Genomic DNA, 20,749 nt, shown 5'->3' with positions numbered 1-20,749 from the left:
TATTTTTTTTTCGATACTAATGAACTGACAAAAATGACTGTATTAACGCATTGAAAAAATGCATATTTTTCGATGCGATTAGTATGCCAAAAATGATCGCTTAATTGCCTTACATTTTCGTTTTTTCTCAAACGACACTCTATATACACTTTTCTGTTATGTTTACCAACATTTGTTCAACTTTTGCTGATGATGGTAGCTTGGTTAACGAAATTCAGTGTCCTTCTGACACATTGAATCGCACGTTACCCCCTTCGCTCCACTAGATTACGTTAGGTTAGGTCCATAGTGTGTGGGTCTATTCTAGTCTCCACCGCAACCCGCAAGGGTTCATTGTGGCTCACACCTATTCACACTCGACCAAATAAACCCAGCTTCTTAACGCAGCCGATTAGTTTGTATGATGAGTGGTCAAAACACCTACACCATTCCTCATCTAATAACTCTCATAATTACTTTTCACAACACTCCTCAAATTTCTTTTATTTTACAACACACTATCTTTTAAATGAACCCATAGTGACACGTTTTTCACTTTAGAACAACACCCTGTATACTCAATTTTGTTTTCATAAGCACACTTGAATTGTTATCTCTCAAACGCCACCGCAAACACTGATACGTCGCTATCGACTCTATCGTAATTGTTTTTCTCAATATATCTGTTCTGTTTCAAAATCCGTTTTTCCGTTAATCAGCTGTCGTCCCCATACGATCGACAACTCTCAGAAGTTGGGAAACTTGTGCGAGCTAAGGACTAACAAGGTCTTACCTTTTAACGTGTGATTCCTAACACGGTTGCAGAATCATCCCAGCTCCAACCAGATAAATTCTCTAGAGAAAAACAGTTCGCAATTACTTTCAATATCCTCCGGTGGTATCGAGGCTAACGATCAAGTCTATCGCCTCAGAGACCTACGTTCAATTCTCCAAGGAAAACTTTTTTTATGACGTCATGAAACAAAAATGTGTTGAGCGAAAAGATGTGCTGACGTAAGCGCGCCACGTGACTGGGAAGTATGTCTTATTGAGGGATACGATTGGTCGTCTGTTTGAATTATTTATGTCCACACTCTGATTGGTTCACTGCTGGGTGACAGGACACCACGTGACAATTTGGTTGACTGGGTGGTCTGTCTGCCTTGCGAGCTGGCAGGCAACCTGGCTGGTATGTTAGGACGTCTGTTTCGCTGAAGTAACGTATATTCTACTAGGCTCTCTTCAAGCGGAGAATTCAGAATGCTCCGAAGAAGTTTGAATCTACCATAGATACCACCCTCTTAGGAGAATTTGAGATAGTGAAGGGAGACAGAGTACTAAAGGGGTACAGGTACTTCACTACTACGAACTCTCCCATATATAGAGACACCACCCTTAACGATTGCTTCGACGAAAAAGCTATAACACCAATACTTAGAGAGTTCGAGGAGTTTCAAGAACGGGAGAGCGACAGGGCGTTGAAGAATACATCGAATTACCAAAACAAATCAAATAAAAGAAGGCTTACGTTAATATCAAGAATGACGATGAGGCCTGCTTTGCGTGGGCGGTAACTTCAGCTCTATATCCTGTTGACTATAAGAATAACCCATATAGAATATCATCCTATCCTCATTATTCCAGCGTTCTGAAATTGGAGTGCGTACAGTGGCCAAAGACTTTCAAGCAGATTCCGAGATTTGAAAAATAAAACGAAAAAAGGCTAGCGTTAATATCAAGAATGACGATGAGGCCTGCTTTGTGTGGGCGGTGTCTTCTCTATATCCTGTTGACTATAAGAATAAGCCATATAAAATATCATCCTACCCTCATTATTTCAGCGTTTTGAATTTGGGGGGTGTACACTGACCGAAGACTTTCAAGCAGATTCCGAGATTTTAAAAACTAAATGATATTTCCATCAATGTTTACATCCTTCAAAAGAAATGTAGAACGTTCATTACCCTACCTACATACCTCATCAAGGAAAAGAAAGATAGATATGTGAACTTACAGCTGATTCAAGGCAATTATGATGAATGTGAAACACCAGTCCGCTATCACTACGTATGGATAAGGAATTTATCAAGGCTCTCATCGAAGCAGTTGAGTAAAATACATGGTCAAAAGTATTTTTGTGATCGCTGCCTACAATATTTTCTATCCCAAGAAAAACTATAGAAACATACTAAGGATTGCCAGAGAATCAATGAAACAGCCTGATGGGGATAAAAACATGCTCAAGTTAAAAAAACAAAGATAAAGAAAAGGCGCCTTTCGTCGAATACGCCGACTTGGAATCTGTTTTAAAGCCCATTGATGATTCTAAGAAACTTCAAAATCATATTCCGGCACCTGTGGATTACTACTTGAAGTGCTTATACGATGATACTCTATCCTTCTATAGGGCATATAGTGAAGAGGATTGTATGCTATGGATCGCTGATGAGATGGATCAACTAGCTGGAGATATGACTACAGTGTTTTGGTGTCCATACGATATCGATATGACTGCAGAGCAAAAAGTTGAGTTTCGAAGAGCCTTTCACTCCAGAAAACATGAAAGTACGCGACCATAACCATCTCATACCATATGATAACTATCGTGGTCCCGCGCACGAAGAGTTAATATAAACTGCACACTTCATCATCACAGATATTGCATCAAGAATGAGGGGTAGGATTGACCTGCTCCCCATCACAAAAGAGAAGTACATCTCCTTCACGAAACAGGACGAGACTTCAGTGCAGTTTCGATTCATCGATTGTTTCCGCTTTATGAATTCATCTCCGGATATGTTAGCATCATACTTGACAAAATTTCCTAATGTTGAGTTTCATTTCTCTGAGTTACCTCAGACTTGGTTCATTTACTTACTAAGAAGGTTGTCATAAGATCATATTCCATAAGATCATATTGATTTATATTTAAAATCTGTTTTTTTTTTGTTAACCAGCTGTTGCACCCCTCCGAACGACAACCCTCAGAAGTAGAAACTTGTCCGAGCTAGGGATTAACGAGGTTTTATCTTTCACCGTGTGATTCCTAACACGGGTAAGACGACAGCAAGTGAAAATCGATCGTTCAGACTGGGACTTGAACCACCGACCAACACGGCAGTCAATTCGAGTGAGTGAACAAAGCACCCAGGTCGAACCGACCGATCCTCCGCTAGATTTATTGATGCCTTCCACAACAAATTAGAAGATAAGCCCTACCCCTGCAGGCTATATCAACGAGCCTAGGATGCGTGAAAGAGTTTCAGTTGTCAGACTTTGGGTCAATATGTGGATTTATATATGACAACAGATATCCTCCTCCTCGCTGACGTATTCAAACAATTTCATTCAAGCTGCCTCAGAATTCGTAATTTAGACCATGCCCACTACTTTACGCTACCATGCCTACTCACCGATCCTGACATGTTTCTATTTGTTGAACGAGGAATTCGAGGTGGACTTAGCCAAGTTTGTTCGAAGAGAAGAGCTCATGCGAACAATAAATATTTGAACTATGACTCTTCAAATCCTGAACATACCTCATGTATTTCAACGTAAACAACCAGTATGGGTGGGCGATGTCTCAGTATTTATCATATGATGGCTTCAAGTGGTGGGATACCAACATTGACGTTTCATCAATACCCGATGAAAGCAGCGTGGAATATCTGCTTGAAATTGATATAGAGTATCCTAAACATCTACATGATTCACACAAAGACTTACCATACTGCCCTGAATATGTGAATCCAAAAACGGAAAAGCCCCCTGAATCGATAAAAGAGCTCACCAAATTATTGGCTACCCTCCATCACAAAGCAAAATATGAGATTCATTATCGCGCTCTCGAACAGGTCATTGCTAATGGTCGTGTCATCACGAAAATTCATCGAGTACTTTAATTTGACCAATCACTATGGTCGAAGTCCTATATTAATGTGAATACTGATTTGCGAAAAAGGGCTACGAATGAGTTTAAAAAAAAACCTCTTCAGCTAATGAACAATGCAGTATTCGGGAAAACGATGGATGACATTAGAAAAAGAGTCAACATTAAACTCCTCACCAAATGGGTTGTTCGCTACGGAGCTGAGGCCTGTATTTCTAAAGAGTTCAAAAATTGTATGATCTTCAACGAGAATTTGGTGGCAGTCGAACTGAGGAAACTGCAAGTTCATCTAAATAAACCGATACTACAAGTAGGATAGACTATCTTAGACTTGGCAAAGAATACCATATACGATTTTTATTATGGCTATATGCGCCATCGTTTCGGAGATAATTGTGTAATTTTCTACACCGATACAGTCTGATTTATGAACTAGGCAATCAGAATCCTGAATCACACGTCAAGATTGTCACAAATTCTTCGATACTTCGGATTATCCTTTCAACAATCAGTTCAACATTCCTTTGGTGAATAAAAAGGTTCTGGGGGTGATGAAAAATGAGAATAACGCAGACTGAGTATGTAGGCCTTAGATCGAAATTGTATGCAACTAGGGTGTTGGTGACAGATGATGATATCAATAAGAAGCGGCATTTGGTAAATGATGATTATGATGAGGATGAAATTAATCAAGTCATCTCATGCTTGGGGGTTACCAAGAAGGCAAAGGAGGTCAAATCTTCTGTAGTGAAGAATAAAATTACGTTCGCTGATTATGTGAATTGATTAGATAATTGGAAGAATATGAGTGTCAAGTACATTCCATCAGCCAATCAGATACAATACAATACTGAAGATGATAAACGTAATATGATTCCAGATTCACACGATACAATTCCTTGGGGTCACTATTCTATCCCCCATACATAAAATACTATGGATATTAATGCTTATTAGTAGATATATAGTTGGCTGCAGGTTTTCATTATACATTAAATGTCCAAGTAAATACGTCATGTTATTTGTAGATTTCAGGTATATGGATTGAAACAACTTTGATAGCAGCAGAATATCTCGATACTCGAAAAATGTAATAGTGAACATTTCAATGGAATAATTAGATAACAATAAATATTTCCTAGTATATTGTTTCTGAATTCAAGAATGATTCCTTCTTACGTTAGAAACTTCCAAACCCATCACCTTTCCAATTCTACTAACCCCTCACTCATAAGTAACATGACGCTAATTACACTCAACAACCAATTTTTATCTATTCAAACGGTAAAATATTGCTCTTTCACGTAGTGGCGCTGTTAAAAATCATTAAGATTCAAACAAAGTGGACTAATTACCTATTTTTCTCAATATACTGAGTGAAACAAATTTGTGGTCTGCACAGAAAAGGTTTTTTTGATTAATTCAATTTTATAGTTCCACTGTGGACGGTTATTTTTTCGAACTGACACGCAATGAGTTGGAAATGCTCATATTTTCACGCCATTTTTCGTGACATATTCATTGCAAATCATATGGGTTTTTGGAAAAAATTGGATTTGAAAAATGTGTTTTTTGCTGCGGTTGAAATGGCCAAAATGTTCGTTTCAGCGCGATATATTTTTATGATTTTCTTATGCGATGTTCATGACAGAATTGACATCACCTACCCTAATCGCTGGAATGGACGTGTAGGGCCTCAAAATTGGCCGATTCGCAGTACTGATATGAATCCTCTAGATTTCTATTTATGGGGTTATCTGAAGGCTCTTGTTCATGGAAGTAGAAGTGAATGATTTGGAAAATCGAATAATTGACAATTGTAATATCATGTTTTTATATTTATATATATATATATATATATATATATATATATATATATATATATATATATATATATATATATATATATATATATATATATATATATATATATATATATATATATTTATATATATATATATGAAATCTGAAGTTTTCACGGATAGGAATATGCTGAACTGGTTTTTCCGGGTATTTGCTCCGTGTATGTGATATTATCTCTAATTTCACCGACGTTTCGACAAAATCTCATTTGTCATTATCAAGGTGTGCTGTTACGTGTTCAGAAGTTTGTTGACCTTGCTCAACTCACTTCTTACTATAATGGTAAAATGGTATTCGTTACGTGTTCAGAGGTAGAGTAGTCCATAAACCCTCTACTACCTACTATTTAGATGTTGTTGAGTTTTACCTGAGTTCTTCTTCTTCTTAGTTGACCTCATCTCCCCGTTAAGGTATCGAATATGAAATCTGAAGTTTTCACGGATAGGAATATGCTGAACTGGTTTTTCCGGGTATTTGCTCCGTGTATGTGATATTATCTCTAATTTCACCGACGTTTCGACAAAATATCATTTGTCATTATCAAGGTGTGCTGTTACGTGTTCAGAAGTTTGTTGACCTTGCTCAACTCACTTCTTACTATAATGGAAAAATGGTATTCGTTACATGTTCAGAGGTAGAGTAGTCCATAAACCCTCTACTACCTACTATTTAAATGTTGTTGAGTTTTACCTGAGTTCTTCTTCTTCTTAGTTGACTTCATCTCCCGTTAAGGTATCGAATATGAAATCTGAAGTTTTCACGGATAGGAATATGCTGAACTGGTTAGGTTAGGTTACATTTAAATAGTAGGTAGTAGAGGGTTTATGGACTACTCTACCTCTGAACACGTAACGAATACCATTTTACCATTATAGTAAGAAGTGAGTTGAGCAAGGTCAACAAACTTCTGAACACGTAACAGCACACCTTGATAATGACAAATGAGATTTTGTCGAGACGTCGGTGAAATTAGAGATAATATCACATACACGGAGCAAATACCCGGAAAAACCAGTTCAGCATATATATATATATATATATATATATATATATATATATATATATATATATATATATAATTTAATTTAATTTATAATTTAATTAATTTGATTCGTGATTGTTATTCTGATAGTTCAAATAACTTGAAAATTTTTTTGTGATATCAAAATTCTTAGTGCTCCGGCAGATACCTGTCCTTACCTCTAAATCTTACCTCTATTCTTCAAGGTTGCTCAGCTCAATCGAAGCTCATGCAGCTCTCTTTCTCAGGGTAGAGTTCTTGGAAAGGTGTTATGAATAAAATTTTGTATGTCTGTGTTTTTGAAAATAAAACTTAGTCTCAAAGTTAAAAAAAAATATAATGAATGTCAAATTTTTGTAAATGTTTTGTCAAACCAAACTTAAATTACCCTAAAACTGCGCCAAAATACCTTATGCTAAGAAATGTTACAGTAAATGTTAAATTTGAAACAAAAATATTCTTAGAATTATGTTCCGTACAGTTAAATTTACGTGTAACGGCAAATTAATTACTTGAAAACTTAAGATGTCTGTGGTTCGTGCGTGGGAAACGATTCTAAAAATATCTGTGCTAAATGTCAGTGAATTTTTCAAATTTTCCTAATATTAAATCCAATAATAGTTCTTGTAAATAAAATGATGAAGTTCATTAATAAATAAAAGTACAGAAGTTGTGATTTTCACACTGGAAGTTCCTTGTGACTGGAAAACTTTTGATTCGATTTGGAGGTTATGAATTGTTCAAAATTTTCAAAAAATATATTCTTCTTATGGATTGGGAATTATAAATAATATTGTAATACCTCAAAACTGGTACAGCTTCCCTGGATTGGTTTTCCCTTGATTGGAATTTTGAATTCTTCCAGACACTCTGAAATCTCCAGTAAGTATCCTTTCTCGTTATTATTATTTATACTCTGGCTCCTATTGATGGATTTATATTGATAAGAACATGCAAAACGGCCTTTTCTCTTTCTTTTCCCTTTTTTAATTTCTAACAGCTCTTCAAAAAAATTCGCGTCTGGACAATTCAAAAGCTTCTCTCCTACTGATTATTGATTCACCCCTGGCAACCAGACAAAATTTTCCTGCCTGCTGCTCTTCCTCACAATAATTTTGAAATTTCTTCAATTTTGACACTTTTCACTGTTCACACATATTATATCTACGATTTCTGTTACCCAATTTTCACTAATACTAATAATGATTAATTATGATTACATTTCATCACACTTTGTTTTGAATTTTTCTAATTTTGAATCCAAAATTCATCATTTTTCAGAAGTTAACACCTCCTTTTCAATTTATCAATCTGATTGGCTACTCTTTAGTTGCATCCAAATCATGTACTGAGTGTTATTACCATTTTTCAGATAAAATTCCTAATGTCAGTGTTAATTGAATTTTTGTTATTAATTTGTAGTGTAAATCTGTTTTATTGTATGTTATTATGTTGTATTAATGTCTTTACTGTTTTCAGTGTATTTTTCCCGATGATTGATGGTTTCTGGTTAGTTGTGCTGTTTGGAAATGATCTGAAATACTCTAATACTGATAAGTCACAACTTTGCCTGATCTGGGCATGAACATTACTCCAAATTATACAGATAAGAATTTGAATAAAGGTAAAGTATCTGGCTTTCTAATAAAATTAAACATCTAAGAATAACTTTGATTTTCACAAACTTTCAACACTGAACTAACAAAATATGTGAACTTTTAACATCAAATTAATAATAATATGAAAAACTTTTAACATCGAACTATCAAAATAAATACAAACTTTTAACTTTTTACTACTAACAAAAATGCAAACTTTTAACATTTAACTAATTAAAATATGAAAATCTTTAACTTTGAAAACAGAATAATCTTATAAAAAAACTTATCATAACAATATATATATATATATATATATATATATATATATATATATATATATGGAGTGTTGTGTCCACTAATTGTTTCATTTCTGATATATATTATATATATATATATATATATATATATAAATTATATATATATATATATATATATATAATATATATATTATATATATATATATATATATATATATATATATTATATATATATATATATATATATATATATTATATATATATATATATATATATATATATATATATGTCCATCGATCATTTTGAGGATAGTATAAGTATAAATATACCGGTATAACTTTTCTCAAATTAACCACTTCTTACCGAAAAACGTTATAATTATACAGATATATGTTTTCTCAAAATACACTGTATAAAACATTTCAATGAATACTCATATACCAGTCATTTAGAGAAATGCAACTGTATAAATATACAATGTATTGAATAACCATTATATGCACATTTCAAATATTTTTTTGTGATATGAAGGCTTAATTTTTATTTTCACTTTCCTTTTCTCTATTGGTGCTGAATGGAGCCTGTAAAGTCATCAGGATTTGATTCCCTTTCTCTATTTTACCGGCGACGTGAGAAAGCAGGAATTGGATCATTTCTTTCTAAGGCATCTGTTCGAGTGGCAGATGAATTACCATCGATTTAATCCTGATGTAGCAAAATATTACAATATTTGTCATGCAATTCTCAGCTCCGAGTGAGGCGAATATCGTCCGAAAAAAGACGAAAAACGAATGAAATATCGAGATCCTCTCTTCGAACTCTTGAGGCTCTATCCATACCACTCTGGTAAAATGGTTGGAATAATTGGTGAAATGAAGCCCTCTCTACTCTTAAACCTTGAAATCATACCGGCTTGCCACAATATGGCAGTAAAAATATGGTTGGACAAATGCTGATGGCTGTCCTTCTTGGCTCATTACGGTTACTCAGGGCCCAAGATTCTCGGACCCAATGATTAATTATCTCACGTTGTGGGGAGTGGTCATTGGTTAATGATGTCGGCGCGCCCTCAGAAAGTATCGGAGAAAGAACCGAATGAGCAACACCTTTTTGTTTATATATAATAATGATAATAATAATAATTACGGGTGCTGTATTATGATCTTTGTCACTTTTACGGTATTGGAACTAGTAATTTCCCGCCCTTAGGCAAACACCAGTCAATAGCCTAATATTCCCCTTATTGAAAATCAAAATAAGTCGATATTCTTTGTTAAGGTTTCAGCTCTTGATAAAACGAATATTGTCTGGAAAGAAAAGGGGAAACAGATGAAATATCGAGATTTATTTGTCGAACTCCGCAAACTTCACCCACACCACTCTGTTGAAATGGTTGTTCTGATCATAGGAGTTCTTAATGGAATAATGCCATTTCTACTCTAGAATTTCAAGATCATACCGGCTTGCCTTAAAACGGCAGATATATGGGCCGCACAAATATAGGGGCTATCATTCTTGGTTCGCTTCTGCTTCTCAGGGCACACGATTCTCGGAGCCAATGATCACTTACCTCACGGTGTGGGGAGTTCTCATTGGTTGATAATGCTGGCGCGCCTCCCGAATGGGTCGGAAGTTCGAGCACAGGGCTTGAGCCTCAACCATTTTACGTTAAAATAATAATAATATGAAAATCAAAAATATTTTGAAACTATCTCAAGCGAGACACTGGCATTCAATAGTCCCAGAAGCTACAATGTCCATTTGGAGTAGCCTTTTTTTTAGGATCATCACGTCCCAGGTATCCAACAGCTCGTTCAAATACTCCAATTGTTAACCTCCGTTCATCTATCTCATGATAGTCATTAATATAGTTAGATTCGTTCAAAATTTCATACGTCCGCAAATTGTAAAAACCCTCGATAACATTTTAATAATGAAATGCATACAAAAACAAACATAAATGACATTTTACTAGATTTTCTCGTTGAAATAATTTTCTCGATGACGTCACATCTGTCAAATATTGAAATAATTTCAGAAATATCTCTAATAAATGTTTCAAAAAAATAAGTAGCTCAAATTTACAGAATGCCTTCTTCCTCATCTGAGATTTTCTCTTTAAAAATTTCTCCGAAATCGACATCATATGTGAATTATCTAGATTACTCACGATTTTTTCGAATATGAGTAGCTAACTCAAGTGATAATTCTGAACATCCGTGGTTATATATGAAGCACGATTTTCTGGGCTGCGTTCATAAACTTAAGGGTACGATTATCTTACTCCGAATCATTCATAAACTTATTTTAGCTTAAGTACTCAGAGTATTAGTTAGCAACGTGTTTTCTAATCACGTGGTTATACTTTGCTTATTCGCCGGAAGTGAGTAAATTAACAGAATCCCTCAAAACTGGCGAAACATACGTCAAAATATCTACCAATTAGTGTTTCTAATTGGCGGGAAGTTTCCCATAGGACGGACACCTTATAGAAGTAAACACAAGTGAGTTCACTCTCCGCTATATTTGGGTCGAAATTCCCCACCTTGAATTTTATGCGTGGTTGACCTACAGCGCAACCGACTGAATCTGTTGTGGTAGTTCCAAAAAATCCCTGTAAACCTTCGAGAGCCAAACAGTTTGGAAGTTTATATATGCCTCCAGATTCATTTTCACAAAGTATAATTTATCTAGAGACAAAATTTCTTAATCACTTCAACAATTCATGTTCCAATGATTTCATAGGCAACCAGCTCAAAACAATGTTTTCAAAAATCAACATTTCTCACCCTTGTAATAATTTTCCTTTGGATTATTTATTTTCTCTTTTCACAAGGGTAAGAATTTATTATACTTTGAAATTTGCCAATAGAAATTTGAAAACAAATGTTGAAAAAAACAATTCAAAAAATCATCATTCTGAAAAACCTTTAGATTAGATCAGCATAAGTTTTTGACCTAAATTGTATAATCTTACTATACAAAATATACGTTTATTTCGACACCTTGTCTTATTTTTTATCAATTCCTAAACAGTTCATAATCATGTGAGACATTTATTAGGAACTCCTCGTAGCAATGATGAAGTCAGATCATGGTCACATATTCTTTTATCGAACCCCGTGCAGAGGTGCACGATAGCTCTTAGCCGACACCCTCCTGTCCCGCCACACGCCAGCAAAAAGTGAAATCTGAACCCGACATATTAAAGAAGCCGACCGAAAGTGAATTTATTTGTGTTTACTTCTATACGGTGGTATGGGATATTTTAATATTGTTGGACGAGTCAATTGTCGAAATAATTCAGTACTTACTGGAACAAAAAAACGGAATGTGCGCAGCTTTTTCACATACTTTCATATTTACATGAAACACTTCATACAAATAGGATTTTTCATAATTTTTTGTAGTTTTATTCAGACCAACGTTAAAATATCCAAATAATATAAAGGGGAGGTAAATGGTTTCGGCGTTGGCAAGAAGAGTCACTGAATGGCGGCTCGCAAGTAAGCCAGTTCTTCAGACAACTCAATTCGGCAAAGGCAATCACTTTGATTGTCAATAGCACAGTGTAACAAAAGCACTGGTAACGGAAAAGGAACAAAACTTTACTAACAATAATTAAAACAAGAAGTTTTCAACGCTCTTCTCACACTCTCTGTCATCTGGCGGAAATCAGAAATCAGGGCTCTGATGTCTAATGGAAGTGACTAGATCCCGGTGGGTAGTCGTTGGAATTGACTAGGATGTCACGTTACATTAGGTACTAAATTATAAAAAATATGAAATGAATCATATTTAATTCAAATGAGCTGGAAAAAGTTAAATTGTAAGTGCTGTAGTTGCCAAAAAAATATAAATTATTCTTATAATGTTTTGAATCATTTGAAACCTAAATCTAATTGGTATATTTTATAAACTTCACAAACTCTTGTTTTGAATATCGTGAATAAATAATGCAATAGTCAAGTGAAATTTATAATAAAACATGTTCGACAGCCGAAAATATTAATTATTGGTGAAAAGAATGTGCTCGAAATGAAGGCTAGAGGTTTTCGATCGATTGACAATGTTATGAAAGATACTTATACCTATATGCTCTCTGCAATTCCATGGATAAAATAGGTAGCCCAATCAATGAGGTAGTTTATAATCATAGGTACATTTTTTTGTATCAAGATGGAGTAGTAGAAAGCCAAAAACTTTCTGTCCCAAAAAAAAACAATAATAATATTCTTGAAAATATAATAACTTCAAACTCAGCCTCAGGTTTTTAAGTCCCTCATAATATTAATAATATTTCGGTGATCAATTTCCACTTTAATTTGAACGTTCGTACTAGTGGTAACAATGAATTATTCTTATGATTTATTAAAATTAAATGTTTAATGAATCATTACTTCATTTTGAATCTGTATATCATTTCATTTATAACCAACCTTTCGACTAGCTTACTTTCAATAACTTTTATGATTATTCAAAATACGCCACGTTAGTGTTGACGTCACATGTTATGAAAGGTTATGGTCCTTTATCTAAACAAAGCATTCTGTCATCTGAGTTTGTTAGTCTTATAGAGATTTTAGTGTTTTTTAAGAGGAAATTTAAGGTATGTATTAATCTGTAATATAGAGTACACAATCATTTTGTACAAATTTTAACTAAACTGAACCATACCATTTCAAATAATTGATTAATAATCATTCTTAATGATAGATCTAAACCAAGAGCATTTCAAATCTAAACTTTTCTGATTTGAATTTGTTTATATTTTGAATGTATTGTGCAACGAAATCAATAATAATTGATATTAAATATTTTTTTTACAGACAATGGTACAGTGTTGGGCACCCGACTGCAAGCATTATAATGTTCGAGGAACATTAGCTTTCCCAAGGATTCAAAAACTAGAAACTGCTGGATTGAGTTAACAAGGTTAGTAGTTAGGCTTGAAATGATTATATATTATTTTTTTAACTTGGCTAACAATCTAAAATTTACCATAGACGAACTATACAACCAGGCCCTGGTGCATTTTTGTGCAGTTGCCACTTTGTTGATGGAAACAAAAATAATGGACCCACATTGTTTTCACACAATACTGGAAAACAATTTAAGTTTTCTTCTCCAGAAAAGAGAACAAGAAAAAGGAAAGTTGGACATGAAAGAAACTTCTGAAAATCCTATGTAAGTATTGCCAATAATCAATTTCAAATGTTTTCTTAGAATGTTGTTATTTTAGATATGAAACGGAACTGACTGATCCACAACCGTCCACCTCAAAAGAAACCATACCCCCAGGACCTATGTCTGCAGAAATTGTTGCTGAAAATTATTTTCTCAAGCAAGGTCTGCAGCAAGCATCAGATAAAGTGACCCATTTATCAGAACATTTTTCTTTTGAATACATAAGGGGCAACAACAAATTGATACTATTGTATACAGGCATACCTACAGAAAAAAAATATTTATGTCCTCCTTCAATTTATTAAAAAACATAGAAATAAATTGGTATTATAGTTGGAAAGTACAAAAATTGAACAAAGTGGATCAGTTAAACAAGTTAGATCAGTAGATCAGTTAGATCAGTAAGACAAAATTTTCCCCATGAGGATTTAGCCGTTCGATTTAATGGGTCACGGTCATCAGTATCGAATGTGGTAACAACATGGCTTCATGTGTTACATGAAATTATTTTCAAACAAATGATGTCAAAAATTCCACCGAGAAGAAAAATAAACTTTGTTTGCCAAATTGTTTTAGCAGTTTCACGAACTGTAGAATCATTTTATATTGTACCGAAGTGTATACATGTATACTAACATTTAGTTCATACAACCATAGAAACACATGCATGGGTTTGATAGGTGATAGCTCGAAATGGAGTAGTTACTTATGTGTCATGCCTATATCCAGGATCAACATCAGACAAGAAGATAGTGAAAGATTGTGAAATCTTAGATCAATTTGAAGCAGGCGATTTAGTGTTGGCAGACAAAGGTTTTTTGATCAAAGACATTATGCCTGCAGGAGTTCATATTAATATTCCTCCATTTTTCACGACATTCCAGTTTACCCCAGAACAAGTGAGACAAACAGAATGTATTGCAAGAGTGAGAATACATGTGGAAAGAGCTATTTGAAGAATGAAAATCTATATTTAAAAATTTATTCCCAATTCACAATTACCACATGCTGATGCTGTTTTTCAGGTTATAGGTGCTTTGACCAATTTACAATATCCTTTAATCAAGGAGGTAGAACAGTATTTTACCGAGAGTGAGACAAAATCTTAGTTTCATGTATTATTACCTAATTATAAGCATCTATCAATTATATTATGAATAATATTTAGATTTTTTTCAATCTTTTGTTCTAAAGTCAACATAAAATAATGCAATATACTGAATTATTAGTATGATTTCGTATAATATACAGTTATTTTACTTATAGAAAATGATGTTTACATATACAAAATATATGAAATAAAACAAACTGATTACAAAATATAAATATTTTATTCCAAATTAATTTGAAATGTGTGGTAGAAATTGTCTTAAATAAAAAGTCTTCAATATTCCCAGATTTCCTTCCCATTCATCATTTCTTGAAATCCTCTCAATTATACAATCGTTTGGGATCCATATAACAAGATAGCACATATTTTCATTCACCTTGATGATACACTCGTCATAATAGATAATATATGATTTGTCATTTGACAAATCATTCTCTTTGCGATACTTGAAAGGGCACTTCACTTCAATCAGGCACTTCTCACTTACATATCCATCAGGACTTGTATCCAAAAAACCACATTCATCTAGATGAAATCCTGCAGATTCAACAATAAGTCCAGTAGTTTGTTAGAATTTATCTACACCACATTTTTCATTATCCCTGCCCCACTGAATTGCCTGCACACCACTTAAATCATATCCCTCCAGTAAACTTTTAAACAATGATTTTGGATATTTATTTCTTCTACAAGCAGACAAAACAACACCAAATTCACTGCTTGTTATCCTGTGCTTACTTGCAATCAACCAGTTTTCATTGTTCCCCTGTCCTATTGTTAGTTGGTGTACCGACTGTACTATGGCCTTGGTTACACCACATTTCTCAATAAAAAATGCTTCTTTCTTCATGGTATTTGCATATTCTTCCGAAAAGATTAGCCACCAAGAAAATCCAGTAGGATTTGAATCTCCCAATTCTTTCTTGAATAGATCAAGTTTGTTCTCATTTGCTGGTGTTTGAACAGCTGTGTAATTTGTTCTTTTAGGCTGGAAGATGTCTTTTATCTTCGTAATGACATCAACTTCATCTTGTATGTTTGGTTTGTTCCACACACATGCCTTATCAGTTACACTGATGTTATGATGAGAATATATGCAAAGGTGGTGACATGCAGCTAGACCTCTTGGACAAGAGCATTTACTGTCTACTATGCCATCATCAAAATCAATTGAGATCTGAAATACAAATTTTTGATAATCATTCAAAGTTTTACCATTTATTTAATATCAAGGACATACCTCCACTGTATAGTTTCTCATACTTGCTCTAACTTCGCCTTTCAATAAAGCTGGTACAACGTCACTATCAAAACAACATTCCCACTTTCGTAAGAATTTTCACCTCTGCAGCTGTGATGAATCATTTTTGAAAAATTCTGCCATCACAGAAAATGATATAACATGCTTGGATGCCACTGTAAAAAAGGAATAAATTAGAAATGGTAGGTATTTCAATTTTGATCAAACATGATAGGTATTCTAACATTTTCTTTTCATTGAAAAGATGTGTAAATAGGTATAAAATTATTGCACATGTGTTGAAACCTATTATACTTCAAATATTAGTAAATAATTAGGTATACCTTTAAATTTATTTACAAAAACCAAAAACAGTATCTAATCATCTTAATAAGTTTGTTTGATATCATGACATAACCTATATGAAAATGAAAAACAAAGGATTATGTGAACATCTATTAAAATATAATGAAAGTTTGTGGATTATTCATAAATATAGATTGTATTACTTACTTTTTTGATAGTTTTAATGCTAACAAAGTCTCAAATATTCCAAAATACGTATGACTTCAATAGCTAAACAATGGTAATAAATCTTTGTTTAGATAAAGGACCATAACCTTCCCTAACATATGACGCCACACTAACGTAGCGTATTATGTACTTCGACTGAACCATGAACCAGTACATAGTCTTAAAAAATTGTTTGAATGACTGATTCATTTTCGAAGATACCGCTTTCCCAGCCATAAATTTCGATTTGTAATATTCAGATCTTTTGAGAAGCTATTCATTTTACGTAAAATAAGCACTAACGTAACACGCTTTCTTTTCGACACTGATACGTTTAACATTACACGTTTCGTTCACGAATCATATTTTTTGTAACAAAAAAATGTATTGTGAACAAAAGGTGTTTTGTACAACTGATCAGAAGGAAAGGACACATAGATATTAGACTGGCTCACCGAAGAATATTTATTTTGACTAGACATTATGAAGATGTGACTTTTGTTTAAACTGAAATTACATTGAAACAACTATTATTTGCATGTTATCTCCACGGTTTCTTATGAAAAAAATCAATTTTATCCTACAATTTAACAGAATTACAAATATAGATGTCGCCCACTCCGTGATTATTTCCAATCATAGATAACTAAAAATTGTTTTTTGTCTTGAAACCAAAGTAGTGAGATTAGGAGGGAAATTTGAATTGTGACCCACAGCCATCTCAAAGTATTCATTTTTCATACTCATAAAAAGCTATTTGTCAATATTATTCTATGGGGTAGGTGTGAAGTTATTCATTGAAATTGAATGTTTTTATTATACGTTGACATTGAATGGTTCTAACTGGTTCGATTCAATAATAGAACAGTAAAAGCTGACTCTCCATATGTACTTTTTTATATTCTTTATAATCAACTTGATCAGTGAAGACGACTATGTGAAGTTGGTGCTATAGGTTTTCCCTGCAGCCTAAAAGAAAATGCATCTGCAGAAATACGACACCCTGGATTACTTACTTGTTTTCATTTTTCATTTTGTTATTGTGTGCTACTTCAAAATCTGAATTGCAAATATTGAAAAAGAATATTAATGTTTTACTATACAATTTTTAGATCATAGTTATTCAAATAAAACTTTTTCAGGACTATCTGCTCTGCATGATTTGAATTTTACAGTATTTTCCAGTTAGTTTTCAAATTACTTCAATCATAATACTCTTCTTTGAGTTGCTTTTGCTAATTGAGTACTTAGTGGGCACTAATAAAATCAACTATATCTTACTTAATCAACTGAAATCATGTTTTAGAGCTCTTAATAGCTTGTATGTCTATTTATAATGCAACACTTCCTACTTAGACTTTAGGTAAGTTAGAAACCATTATTACCACTATCATGACTAAAGTGCCTATATCCTCACAGCCAAATGAAATTATTTTTTTTATATTTTTACAAAAGCATATTTTGGGTCCAGTTTCATTTTTGATTTACATAAATTCTGTTTCAAAATTATTGTTTAAAGGAAATATTAAGTTTTACGTGGATGACACATTATTTTTCTAGTGATACTAAAGAAGTTAACAATAACATGATTAATGACATTATATTGCTAACCTCTTGGTTACATTATCATAAATTAGGTTTGAATTATGAAAAGTCTTCTTTAATGTTGATAACTAAGAACAAAATCACAAAGAGAATTTGGCTTTTAACAACAAAATGATTAAACTAATTTGTTGTTACTGAAATTATGAAACAAAAATGAAAAATTATTAAATATTGACAAAATACAAAATTTTTAGGACTATACATTGATGAAAGTCTCTGTTGGAATACTCATATTGAGATGTTTGGTATATTAAAATCTACAATATTTAACTTCAATTTGGGGAACAGCTTTCATCAATAATAAATTCTCTCAAGAGAATATTCAAATTACCATATCTTGAACCCATGTGAAATTTATATATGCCATGTGATCTTTTAGATATTCAGTCCATTTTTCAATTGAAAATTTGTGGTTTCATTCATTCTGTTAGAAAAAATCACAAACATTCGAATTTGGATTCACTGCTTTTAGACTTGCAACATATGCCAGTACCCATAAAATAGTAATTCAGAGCCATACAAAAAGTGAATTTCTCACAAATATACAAAGTATAATTAAAATTATCGCTTATTTCAATGATTAAAAATTCATCAATCAGACATCTTCAAAAGCGTCAAATGTCAAACATGGATTTCATGTTGTGAAAAGATTACAATGCGACGTTGCCAATCTTTCCAAAATTGTTCATTCTGAGTAATATGAAAAAAAATTGCGATAAATAAGAAAAAGTTATAGTTTTTCGAAACTTACTGACCTGATTAAACCTGACCTGAACTGACCTAACATGACCTATCCTAACCTGACCCAACACAACCTGACCAGACCTAACCTGACTAAACCTAACCCAACCTAACCTAACCTGACCTGACCTGAATCTAACCTGATCTGACCTAACCTAATCTGACCTAACCTGACCAGATCTAACCTAACCTGACCTAACCCAGCTTGACCTAACCTAACCTGACCTAATTTAATCTGACCTAACCTAACCTAATCTAACCCCACCGAACCTAACCTAACATGACCTGTTCTACATTTGAATATAATGGGAAACTCTTCCAGTAGTTTCAGAACAAAAACAGAGCCAACAAAACGCAAGTAAGCATTGCTAATATTTAGATCATAAAAAAAGCTGCCTTCGATACAGAGAAGGAAAATACGCTAAAAATGGAATTATTTGAAAAAACTAATGAATACATGCAGAACAACGTTATTCCGAAACTGACGTCCCAATATGAAAACAAAAATAGCGGTAAATTGGTAATAAATGGTAAAAAAGAGGAAATTCATCTGAAATCATCTGCTGAATTCACCTAGCCTAACCTAACCTGACCTGACCTAACCTTATCTGATCTGTTCTACATTTGAATATAATAGGAAACTCTGTCAGTAGTTCCAGATCAAAAACAGAGCCCACAAAACGTAAATAAGCAATAATAATTTTTGGATCATAAAAGAAAGCCGCCTTCAACATAGTTCTGAACTTGGCAACATTGCAAAAATCAGATTTAGGGTTTAATCTCATTCGAGCGTGTAATTGAAAACGATTCGTAGTGACGTCATTAATAATAAGATTCGCCAGAATGGAATGATTCAATTTGTGTCAGATGTCAAAATCAATAATAAAAACCTTAGAGTAATAAAAAGACATAGAGTTGCCATGCCTATACCCAGTGACGGCTCGTGCATTGGAGAACAGGGGAGGCTAAAGTCATAAAGACTATATACACACAAGAAAAGCCCGCCGGAAGCGCGAAAATTTTTTGGGGTGCCGCACCTTATTTAAAGCAAAATACGTAATATTTGCATAAATACAAACAAAAATTGAGTATTGCCGAAAATCATACGTATAAAACTGACCATAAAAAAACAAAAACAAGAAAAAAGGGTTGTCTTTGAGTTATTCAATATAAATGAACTCTTCGTAGTCAATAAATAATACTTTTCTCTTGATTTGAAAGGGTTATATTTTTAGGAGTGATTAATTTTTGGGAAAGAAAGTTTTTGGCTTTCTACTACTCCATCTGATACAAAAAAATGGATGAGAGAATCTTCCAAAGAAAGGAAGGAAGTAATCAATTTGAAAATAAGTAACTCTATACATGGATGTGTAGATCATGCAAAGAAGTAACTTTCAGACACAAACTGAAAGTATAGAGTTACTTATTTTCAAATTGATTACTTCCTTCCTTTTTTTGGAAGATTCTCTCATCCATTTTTTTGTATCAGATGGAGTAGTAGAAAGCCAAAAACTTTCTTTCCCAAAAATTAATCACTCCTAAAAATATAACCCTTTCAAATCAAATAAGATTCCTCATGGCTGGGATTAAATCAAATAGGTGAATGAATGTCATTACGATGTCATCGATGACATAAGCAGATCAAGCTTATTCCGTGACATTCAAAATCGTAATTCATGAATGAAGTGTGTGTATTTTCTATAATGTTATCCAATTTGGTACTGAAGAGCCTTAGGGCAAGT

The 20,749-nt window shown here is 33.4% G+C and overlaps 1 protein-coding gene and 2 long non-coding RNA genes across 8 annotated transcripts in view; 2 read left to right on the top strand and 1 right to left on the bottom strand.

The window, feature by feature from the left end:
- Positions 1-7,207: 7,207 nt before the first annotated feature.
- LOC141487443 (uncharacterized) overlaps positions 7,208-20,749 on the top strand; it is a 44,254-nt gene continuing 30,712 nt past the window's right edge. For 5 of the 6 annotated variants that reach the window (XR_012468399.1, XR_012468391.1, XR_012468397.1 and 2 more), the window contains exons 1-2: positions 7,208-7,634; positions 8,232-8,376. The gene's annotated coding sequence lies outside the window, so the exon portion shown is untranslated. Of the gene's footprint in view, positions 7,635-8,231; positions 8,665-20,749 lie in introns of those variants that run through there. The other variant, XR_012468398.1, reaches the window with a different exon arrangement.
- On the top strand, positions 12,586-14,964 carry LOC111511801 (uncharacterized). The gene is made up of 4 exons (XR_012468386.1): positions 12,586-13,219; positions 13,440-13,545; positions 13,617-13,797; positions 13,853-14,964. It is a non-coding gene; the product is annotated as an uncharacterized lncRNA (long non-coding RNA).
- LOC141487433 (uncharacterized) lies at positions 15,110-17,414 on the bottom strand. The gene is made up of 3 exons (XR_012468383.1): positions 16,662-17,414; positions 16,149-16,324; positions 15,110-16,085 (listed from the first exon to the last, which is right to left on the bottom strand). It is a non-coding gene; the product is annotated as an uncharacterized lncRNA (long non-coding RNA).

This window comes from Leptinotarsa decemlineata, unplaced genomic scaffold, assembly GCF_025532065.1.
Source record: "Leptinotarsa decemlineata unplaced genomic scaffold, Ldec_3_MD MMD2_P_RNA_scaffold_10, whole genome shotgun sequence".
Lineage (NCBI taxonomy): Eukaryota > Metazoa > Arthropoda > Insecta > Coleoptera > Chrysomelidae > Leptinotarsa > Leptinotarsa decemlineata.
The sequence above is the reverse complement of the archived record's forward strand: the minus strand, read 5'-3'. Positions and strand labels throughout refer to the sequence as shown.